The sequence below is a fragment of the Alligator mississippiensis genome, chromosome 4, assembly GCF_030867095.1.
Source record: "Alligator mississippiensis isolate rAllMis1 chromosome 4, rAllMis1, whole genome shotgun sequence".
NCBI lineage: Eukaryota > Metazoa > Chordata > Crocodylia > Alligatoridae > Alligator > Alligator mississippiensis.
In genome coordinates this window covers 50928176-50937500 of record NC_081827.1, presented here as the reverse complement: position 1 = coordinate 50937500, position 9325 = coordinate 50928176, and positions in this window count along the sequence as shown.

Below are 9325 nucleotides of genomic sequence, written 5' to 3'. Positions count from 1 at the left end.
TCATAATAAATCAGAAAACCATGCATTGGAATTAAAGAAAACAAACCACTAAAAATCAATGTGCTCTAGCTATAGCATTAAGTGTGACTGTTGTAAATACCTGTAAAACCGGTTGCCCTCTCTTCAAAGACATATAGAGACTGTACTAGCAACAGGGAAATAGACAAGTTCAAAAGATAGGCAGTCTTCTAGTAAAATACATTTAAATATTATAGGTATTGTAATTGCCCATCTGTTATTCATTCAGTTGAAGACTGAAAGGATTACAAGTCATAATTCAGCAAGCAGAGAAGAGGTGTAAGAAATGAGTAACAGGTAGACAAGGGAAAAAGAAAAAGCTTTGGGGATAAAAGAATCATCGTCTTTTCTAAACTTGTGCTGATTATCTTAAGAATTTTTATCCGCTTTGTGTCCCAAACTGTAATAGTAAGGAGAAAGCACTTTTTTAAAATCAACTTTACTCTCTAAATGCCAGTACAGTCCATAGGAGCTGTTCACATAGATCAAAGGTACATATGGCTCTAAATAATTCCAATTACTACACTTAAGCAACGTATTCCAGATAGACCCTCAAAGAAAGGCAAGCCTGCTAATCTATTAGCTGTCTAATGTTTATCATGTGTGAGATGAAAGGCCAGATTCTGAACATATCCCTCATTGGCTAGAAAGGCAAACAGCGATATGATTAGGCCATGGGTAGATGGAAGAAAATGCCTCCAGAAGCTCAGCTCAGCTGTACAAAGAGTAGTACTGACCACTGGAGGGGGGAAGTCTAGACCACTGTACTTAACAAACAGAAATATAATATGGCAGTGGGGAAGAAAATAACACAGAATAAGGCAGGTTAGAATTGTTAGTAAAATGTACTGTTTGTCAGAAAATGGGAAAATATATTGTGAAAAACAAAAATTGTTACAATAGCTGAATTACAGGGCAATGTGTACATTAGATTCTAGCTGTCCCAAGTCACATCAGAGGTGTTCTGGAAATAGAAGGTAATAGACAGATTTTTAAAATTTTGTTTTCATCATTTTCTCTAACCAGCTATATCATATTAAAATTGTGCTCATTACAGTATATTCTGAACTTCTCATTGATTCCTAAGTATCATACATTTACCATAAATATTAATCAGCTATGTTAAATTCCAGTTCTGGTGATGCCTGCAAACTTTTACTGCATTGTTTTTGTTCATATTTTATAAGAAATCTTAGATAAAAAAATAAAAGTGAATTCTAAGATATATGTGTGGTTTTTTCGTTTTTTCTTTTTGTTTTCTACACATTAAATGGTAATTATCTAATATTCCTGCATAAGAACAATCGCCCCAGTCATTTTTATGAGAAGACCTTCCTTAAACGTGTCATGCTTTTTTTTCAGTTCTCTCAGAATTAGAAGGGCATAGACATTTGTGAGGCTTTAATAAATGTAGGTATATGTAGCTTCAGATAGCATTATTTCTGAAACAATAGAATGGCTTGAGAGACTTCTTAGCTTTTCTGCTTGGTTTGTTGTTTATGTTTTCCGTATTTTGAGAGCATCCTTGTCTTAAGAAAGTTAAATATATTGTTTTTAAGGTCTTTGTGTTGATCCCAGGTGATCAGTAGGTATGTAATGAAGCTGCAGATCCAAGGCTCCATGCTGAGAAGAGAAAGGTAGGTAGCTTGGTCAATTCTATGGATTTCATTCAAAGCCTTGCAACATAAATGTATGATTATTTCTTCATGTTTGCAATAGAAAGTCTTCTCTGCAATTACCCAAGTAGTCTGTAAGGCAGTGATTCTTAACCAGGTACTGGGGCATCCAGGGGTGCCTTGAGATCCTTTGAAAGGTGCTATGAGGTGTGAGGAGAAGCAGATAAGCAGAGGCTAACACGCAGTCCCTGACTGGCCATTCCTCTGCCCTCAATGTCTCCAGTCCCTCTAAGAGGAAGTAAGCACTGTAACAAATATGTTTTTTAAATGGATGGCAGCTTAATTTACAAAAGATATGGAGGGGTGCCTTGAGTCTATTGAGGGAGTGCCTGGATTTTATGGATTATGCAATTTATAATTATACAATTTGATCATTTCTGACAAAACAATTTTAAGGTTTCACAGGGTTTAATGTAATATGTATATCTCTAGCACCATGATGTATACCTTAGTTTTATAGTATTTTTGCATTAAGATGTCTAACTGAGATGTTAATTCCTGAATAAGGCGAGATGGAATGATTGTGAAATGAATTGAATATGAATAGACAGTGAATTTACTCAGTTCATGTTGTTCAAGAGATCTGGAGAGGAGATCTGTACTGCCCAAAGGAGGAGAAGTCAGGTCTCTGAGGGCAAAAGAAGGCCTTAAGAGAAAGAGATAGGAAGTGTCACCGTGAGAAGGGTACAGGCAGTAGTGTCTTTTTACTTAAAGTGGACTGAATTCATGAGCTGGAAGATATTTCATTTACCTGAAAAGATATAAATATATATCTGGTTTGTGAATTCCCCACCCCATGACCCAATTCAGATAATGTGATCATATTCTTGAAAAAAAAATCTGAAATGGTCTGCTGAAATCTAAGGACAGAGAAATTTATTCCCATTCCCTTCTGCTCTACTTCCCTCTCCCTTCCTTCCTCCCCTCCTAGGAATGGCGAAAAGGGAGCAGCCACTGCTTCTCATATTTTCCCCAACCATGGATCATCCTGGTCTCAGGAAATTATGAGGAACAGGGATATAGGAGGCAGCTGTAGGCTGAATTCCTATGTTGTTCTCCTTACTGGAATCATTTCTAGTAGTAGAAATTGATTAACTTTTCTACCATTAAAAATGAACACCTGTTCTTATCCAAAGAGAGTTGCAACCTCAGAATGAGCGAAGTCTTTATCACTTGCTAGTGGTCTTGGGAGAACTTCTGTGGCCCACAATTCAACATGTTGGGCAAGTGCTAATCCAAGCTGGGTCTGAATGGGGTCCATATATAAGTTTCATTTTAGCTCTTATGCACATGGCACTGACGTTCAAGAAAAAAGCCAGGGCTTGACAGCACATCTTACGTTATGTGAAATACTGACTAATTTTGAGCACCTATTTTTGGTTTCTTATGCAACAAATGCTAAGCATACGTTCAGTGAGACTTTCGTCTATTTTTCAAAGAGTTTGAATGCCTTATGTTTATCGTCATGGAGAATGGCTATTGCTGATATATACTGAGGTATTGCAAAATATTTAAAAATACCTTTACCAGCCTTTTATGCATGCCAACTATTTTAATTTGCAGGCTGTGACTCTGCATGTGAAATTCTCTATTATTTTCAACACTTCCCACTCTAACCCTATAACTTCATACATCCATTATGTCATAGATTAATCTGCAGCAGTTTGGCAAATGAAATCATCCACAGGCAAAGGTAATAATAGGATCTGAGAACAAACAAACATGCTAGTACAAACAGTTCCCATCCCCTACCATGCTATTGTCCTCTTCCCACCTTACTCCTACCCCCAGGAGTGGAAGGAATGGAGCAGCCCACTGCTTTCCATACTTTCCCCAGACTGGAATTTTCTTGGCAAGGTGTGGGGAACAGGGGATAGTTGCAGGCTGAATGCCCATGCTGTTCCCTCTCTTGGAATTATTTCTAGCAGTGGAAATTTCTCAAAAAATTCTACCGATTGAAATGAACACCTGTTCTTGTCCAAAGAGAGTTGTAACTTCAGAGCGATCCCTACTCTGAACTGAATTATGCAGTACAGTAGAACCCACATACACCAGGGAGTTAAGTTTTTTATCCCTCTGCAAAAATAAGTGTTTACAAACTAATCAGCAGACAACTGTATGGAATGGCTGTGGTGATTCAGATGTTTGCACCAGATTTTATTGAAAAGGATACTGTGTCTCAGATCAAATGAGCTCCAGCTGAGTGGAAAAGCAGTGGCCTTTGAGGTAAAATCTGCATCAAACAGTTGAGCGGCTCATCTTTAATGCAGTAACCCACTGGGAGCTTCTACACGAGAGGCTAAATGCACAGTAGACTAATTCAACTGCGCATTAGCATGTCATGGCAAAAGCCGTGCTAAATGAGCCATGTGCACAAAATTAGTCTACTGCACAGTAGAACTGGCACACGCCTTTTTAGTGATGCTACTGTGCAGTAGCACCAGTTAATGTGCATTGAGTTATTACCTGTCATTACAGGTACTAAACTTAATGAGCAGTAACTATGATGCATTAATGCACATGTAGTTACACTCATAGAATCCTAGGGTTGGAAGGGTCCAATCCTTGTCTAACCCCCCTGCCAAGATGCAAGGATGCTACTCCTAAATCATCCCTGACCAAGCATGGCTAGCATGTATTAGAGTATGCTAGCCAACTATCTCAGAAGAACTTGGGAATCTATCATAGAGAATCCTAGAATCATAAAGAAGTAGGGTGGGAAGGGACCTCCAGATGTTGTCTAGTCCAACCACCTGTCTGAAGCAGGATCAGCCCTATCCAAACCATCCCATACAATCCATAATCTAAACTCTACATAAGACTACCATCAATCATGACCCAACAAGGACCTATGAAAGGTTGTCAATATACGCTACCAAACTAATCATGGGGTAATATTCCTTCCTGATCCTAAATATGGCAATAAGTCTGACCCTGAGTGGAGGAGGGAATGACAGGGCACCAGCCCCAGGTGCCAGCCTAGAGGGGGCAATAAAATAGCATCAGCTTTGCTCCCAGACCAGCAGCACAATGACAGACACTGTCCCATGCACTGGTGTCAAACCACCCAATTATGCCTCTGCTCTCAGCAACCGATGTAATATTATACTAGCTTTTTAATCTACTTGCAGCCTTTTCGGAGAATGGTATCATGGATTCAAGCCAGAATGAAGTCCAGAATAGCTCAGTCCAGTCTGAAAGCCATGAAAATTTGCTGAAAGATAGTTGAACTTCAGCAAATCGGCTGAGAGTTTTGCTTCAGTAAACAAACACACAAACTAGGTGAATCTTGCTTTCTTTCAGGTTTTGTTATGAAAGGTTCACACATCTTTGTGTGAAATAAAGTATGACTCTAATCAACACCCCTTATTCGTTAGCACACAGCCTAATTATAGCTTCTTTTGCTTTATGTAGATAGAATCTAACAGCACTTACTCCTCTCATTTAACCACTATCACTAAAAATAAGCAACTAGTATTTTCCCCTATAAATAGATATAACAACAATGAAAAAAGAAACCAAAATGAAATTGTATTAGAATTAAATTGAAAAAGAAATACATAGGCACATGCAAACAGAATGTATAGAGAAGGAAAGCAGAAGCAAAAACAAATGAATTTAGAACGTAGGCGAACGTTAAAAATTAAAGCTCACAAGACGTTTACTTATAGATGTTGTCTGCACAGGGCGTACAGTGTGAATTAAAAGCAAGCCAGAATGTTATCAAGGGTTAAGGCACAACGCTGCATTTATTGAAACATAAAACATGGAACATGAAAAGAATAAAGAACAAAAAGGTTACCTGCTTCACTCATTCCTATGCATACTCATTATTCATACAAAAGAAACAAGTGGACACACATAAGTTAGACAGTCCTGCAAAGGTTAAGGTGTTACCAAGTTCTAAAGTCACTCGGGTCAGCCTGGTGGCCAGCTAGACTGACCACAAGGGATGGAGTCAGGTCTTGTTGGACATACCCAAAACTCCTTCTTGCAGGTGGACAGACACAAAGCCTTTTCTTTGTGTTCATTCTTTACAGTGATAGCTATCCATACAAGACTATGGATTCTGCTGAGTCAGACGTGAAGGTCATCCTCCTTGTCCTGTTGGCAGGCTGGGATTGGTAGGAGATGATCTTCTGCCTTTGCAGTCTGCAATCTTCAGGGGGGGTCATTGCTTGCAGTCTTCAGCCATCAGGGTGAAGCATGATCTACTATTTGGTAATCCTTAACTGCTGACTCGACGTCGCTGCAGCCTTTAACTGTTAAACCTTTGAAGGCTATTGTCACCTGCTGCAAAAGGACTGTTTTCCTTCACATTGTCATATACATACATCATTCATTCTTTCATTACCTCTTTTTAAAGATGCCAGACATACCACAGACCTTACATAAGCATTTTCCTTATACCAAATTTCAGTTCTCAAATCATGAGACCAATAGGTCAAACATATTTTATGCATAAAACAATAGGAAATTTAAAATAGTTGTTTAATTCCAGGACACTAATAATGACTGATTAAAATATTATAAAGTTTATCTTGTTATGAATTACTTTTTATCTGAATAGCTAAATAATTCATTATATAAAAAGAAAAATAACAATATAAGCAATAAAAGCAATTATAGCTACTGCAACACAACATAGATTGCTTACCTTCTTCATGACTTCCACTATGTTTTTAGTTTATTAATCAGTTTGAGTTCTTTAGGATTCTGCATGGTGCCATTTTATATAGGAGGGCTATGACTAGAGCCATTCAAAGACTAATGACCAGCTAGCTTCAGTCTGGATAGTTGAATCACGCAAGCTGTGAACCATCCACTTGATTGTTGTGAACTTGCACTTGAATGAAAGTAGAATTATCCAGCAGTGGTGAAGTGAGGCCTTTTTGTACATTTACCAGAACTGTATGTTATGATTTTCATTTTTATATATTTTCTCATTGCTGTTACATTTTTAACCTCCTTTTCCCTCTTTATTTACTTCTTGATCAAATATAGTTTCTTCCATCTAGTTGTGTTTTTTTTCTGTGCTTTATGAGAATTAATGATAAAGAACAAGGAAAAGATTTTAAATGAACACAGAAGAGAGCATTTTAAAATGGTATTATGACTGTATTACTCCATCAGACCTGTAAGAACCAAACCAAGCACATACTAAGTCACAATAATTGCTCACGTGTAGAAAAATCAGCCAAGTTTCCAATGCACATTTTAGGTGCCCAATTCAGTTGCAAGTGCACTTGTACAAACAAATGACACCTTCCAACCTCATGAGGGCCATCATCATTGATTCTGTGTTCTCATTTCTACTCATTTATTGCTTTGCTTTTTGTTGCTTCTCACTGATAACCTTACAGGGCATGCGATTCTAATTCCACACCTACAGTACTGTCTAATTTCTGGGTTTAATATGAAACAAAAACTTCTTTTTTTGGAAACTGACCTACTAAGGCCTATTCTAAAGCTTATCCCCCTAGTTTGGGGTTTATTTTTAAATATTCTTTTCTTGGCAGGGGAAGGTATCTTTTCTTATTTGTGCAGCAGTTTGTGTGTCACTTTTGTGATTGCAAATAGGCAGCTGTATGTAGAAGTCACATAGGGAAGCACTCAGTCATCCATTCTGACGTATTATAAGTTGTATATAAAAAAATTGGGTACAAAAATGTACTTGGCAGGTTGAGGCCAGATGAATACATAGCCCTCTGTACTAGCAAGCATTATCAAACTCAAATGATAATTTGACCCAAAATGCAATTTTTCTGATCTTGCTTTAGTTAAATTGTGAGTGATGCTGTATAATCAACAATATAGGCCACAAATGTAGTGACAATACAGATGAGTAAGCGGTACATGTTTTTTAGTGCATGTTCAAGGGTACCATGTAGAATTTATGTACTGGAAATAGGATGTTAACTAACCAAGCAGAAAGAGCATGATGTCTGATCATATAGTCATCAGAGTTTCATTTTTCTTCACCAAAGTGCTTGTAGACTATCTGGCTGATCATCACCTGAGACCAGCTAATGTAAAAATTAGCCTCTCTCATACCCTAATGGCTCCTAGGCTCTTGAAGGCTACTTTTAGTATAGAATAACAAAGATGAAGTCTAGTAAGCTATTTCTCAGCAGAGAATTGAAAAGTTGCTGGTGGGTGATAAATATGCTAAAACAGCTGTCAATACTCCATGAATAAGTTAAGTTCTAGAACCAAACTACCCTTTGTCCCCTTTTAACAAAGCCCTACAAAAGAATTTATTAATGTTGTCAGAAAAAGACTTCTTTAGTAGAATGTTTCAAATCACTGAGGTAATAATGCTTTCATTTTTTTAAATTCAATTTGGATAGTTTATCCTCATGCAGACTTACAATGACACTTCATAAACAAATGGCCCTTCATGTGATCAATGAAAATTTGGGTGCAGCTATTACCAGTTCTCCAATAAATAGAATAAATGAAAGTGGTCTTTCCCTTTTTGTTTCCTGTCTGTTGCTATAGTTAAGCCCTTTACAAGTGCCTGCTTACATCCTCTATTCAAATAAAGGGAAATGTTTAGATGCTGAAGCTCCCAAGGACTTCAGTTTGGCCCTAGTTCTTTGCTATAGAAATGTCTACACTGCAGTCACTGCTGTGCCTGCAATGTATGGTAGACATAAATTATAGAAATTATAGAGAAGTCTTCTTTGGCAATCTCTCACAAACAAGGATGATTGTCTTCCATGATTGTCTTGTCTGTGTGTCCAAAGATGGCTGATGAGGCCTATCCAAGATCAACAGACTCTACTGCAGCTCAGACAAGTTTCCATGTGGTGCTGGATTCTTGATTTGGTCTATGACAGGCTGTTTCTGCTGCACCCACTACATCTCCTGTTGTTGTTGTGAGGTTTCAAAGTACTGAAATCCTGCAGCAGACTCTTTCTCCATTTGAGGTGTTCCTGACCAATAGTCTCCCACAAGCTGACATCAATGCTGCATTTTTTTAAGTTGGCCTTGAGGGCATCCCTGAAGTGCCTCCCCTGCCTTCCTCTTGAGTGTAGCCCTTGGCTGAACTGGGAGAATAAAAGTTTGCTCAGTGAAGAGAGCTGGAATAGACCCCCAGAAGTGATCTAGTCCAATCCCTTGCCTGAGGCAGGATCATCTCTATCCAAACCATCCTATACAATTATTTATACTCTGGCCCTGTTCTATGCTAATAATTGTAGGGGTGGGGTCTCAGGCAGGCAGGGAGCAACACCTTGGGAACAGGAAGGGTGGGTGGGTGGGGCCGGGGCTGGGATCACAGGGTGATGACAGTGCAGGGCCGAGACCTGCGGCAAAGCCATGCTCTGCTGTCTGCATGCCCCTGCAGTAGGCAGTGGCTCCACAGGCAGGGGCATACAGGGACCAGATTGTGGCTCTGCCCCAGATACCCACCCCATGGAGTCACTGTCTAGTGATGCTGGGGTCTCCATGGCTCGGACATGTGCAGGGAGGGCACGCAGTCTGGTGGACAGGATATGGCCGGGGCAGGCAGGGACTGCATCTAAGGCCAGGTCTGGGATCTTGGGGCAGTGACAGGGTGGGGCCAAGGTCTGGTGCAAAGCCACGATCTGCTCCTAGCATGTCCCCTGCCTGCAGAACCTGCTCCT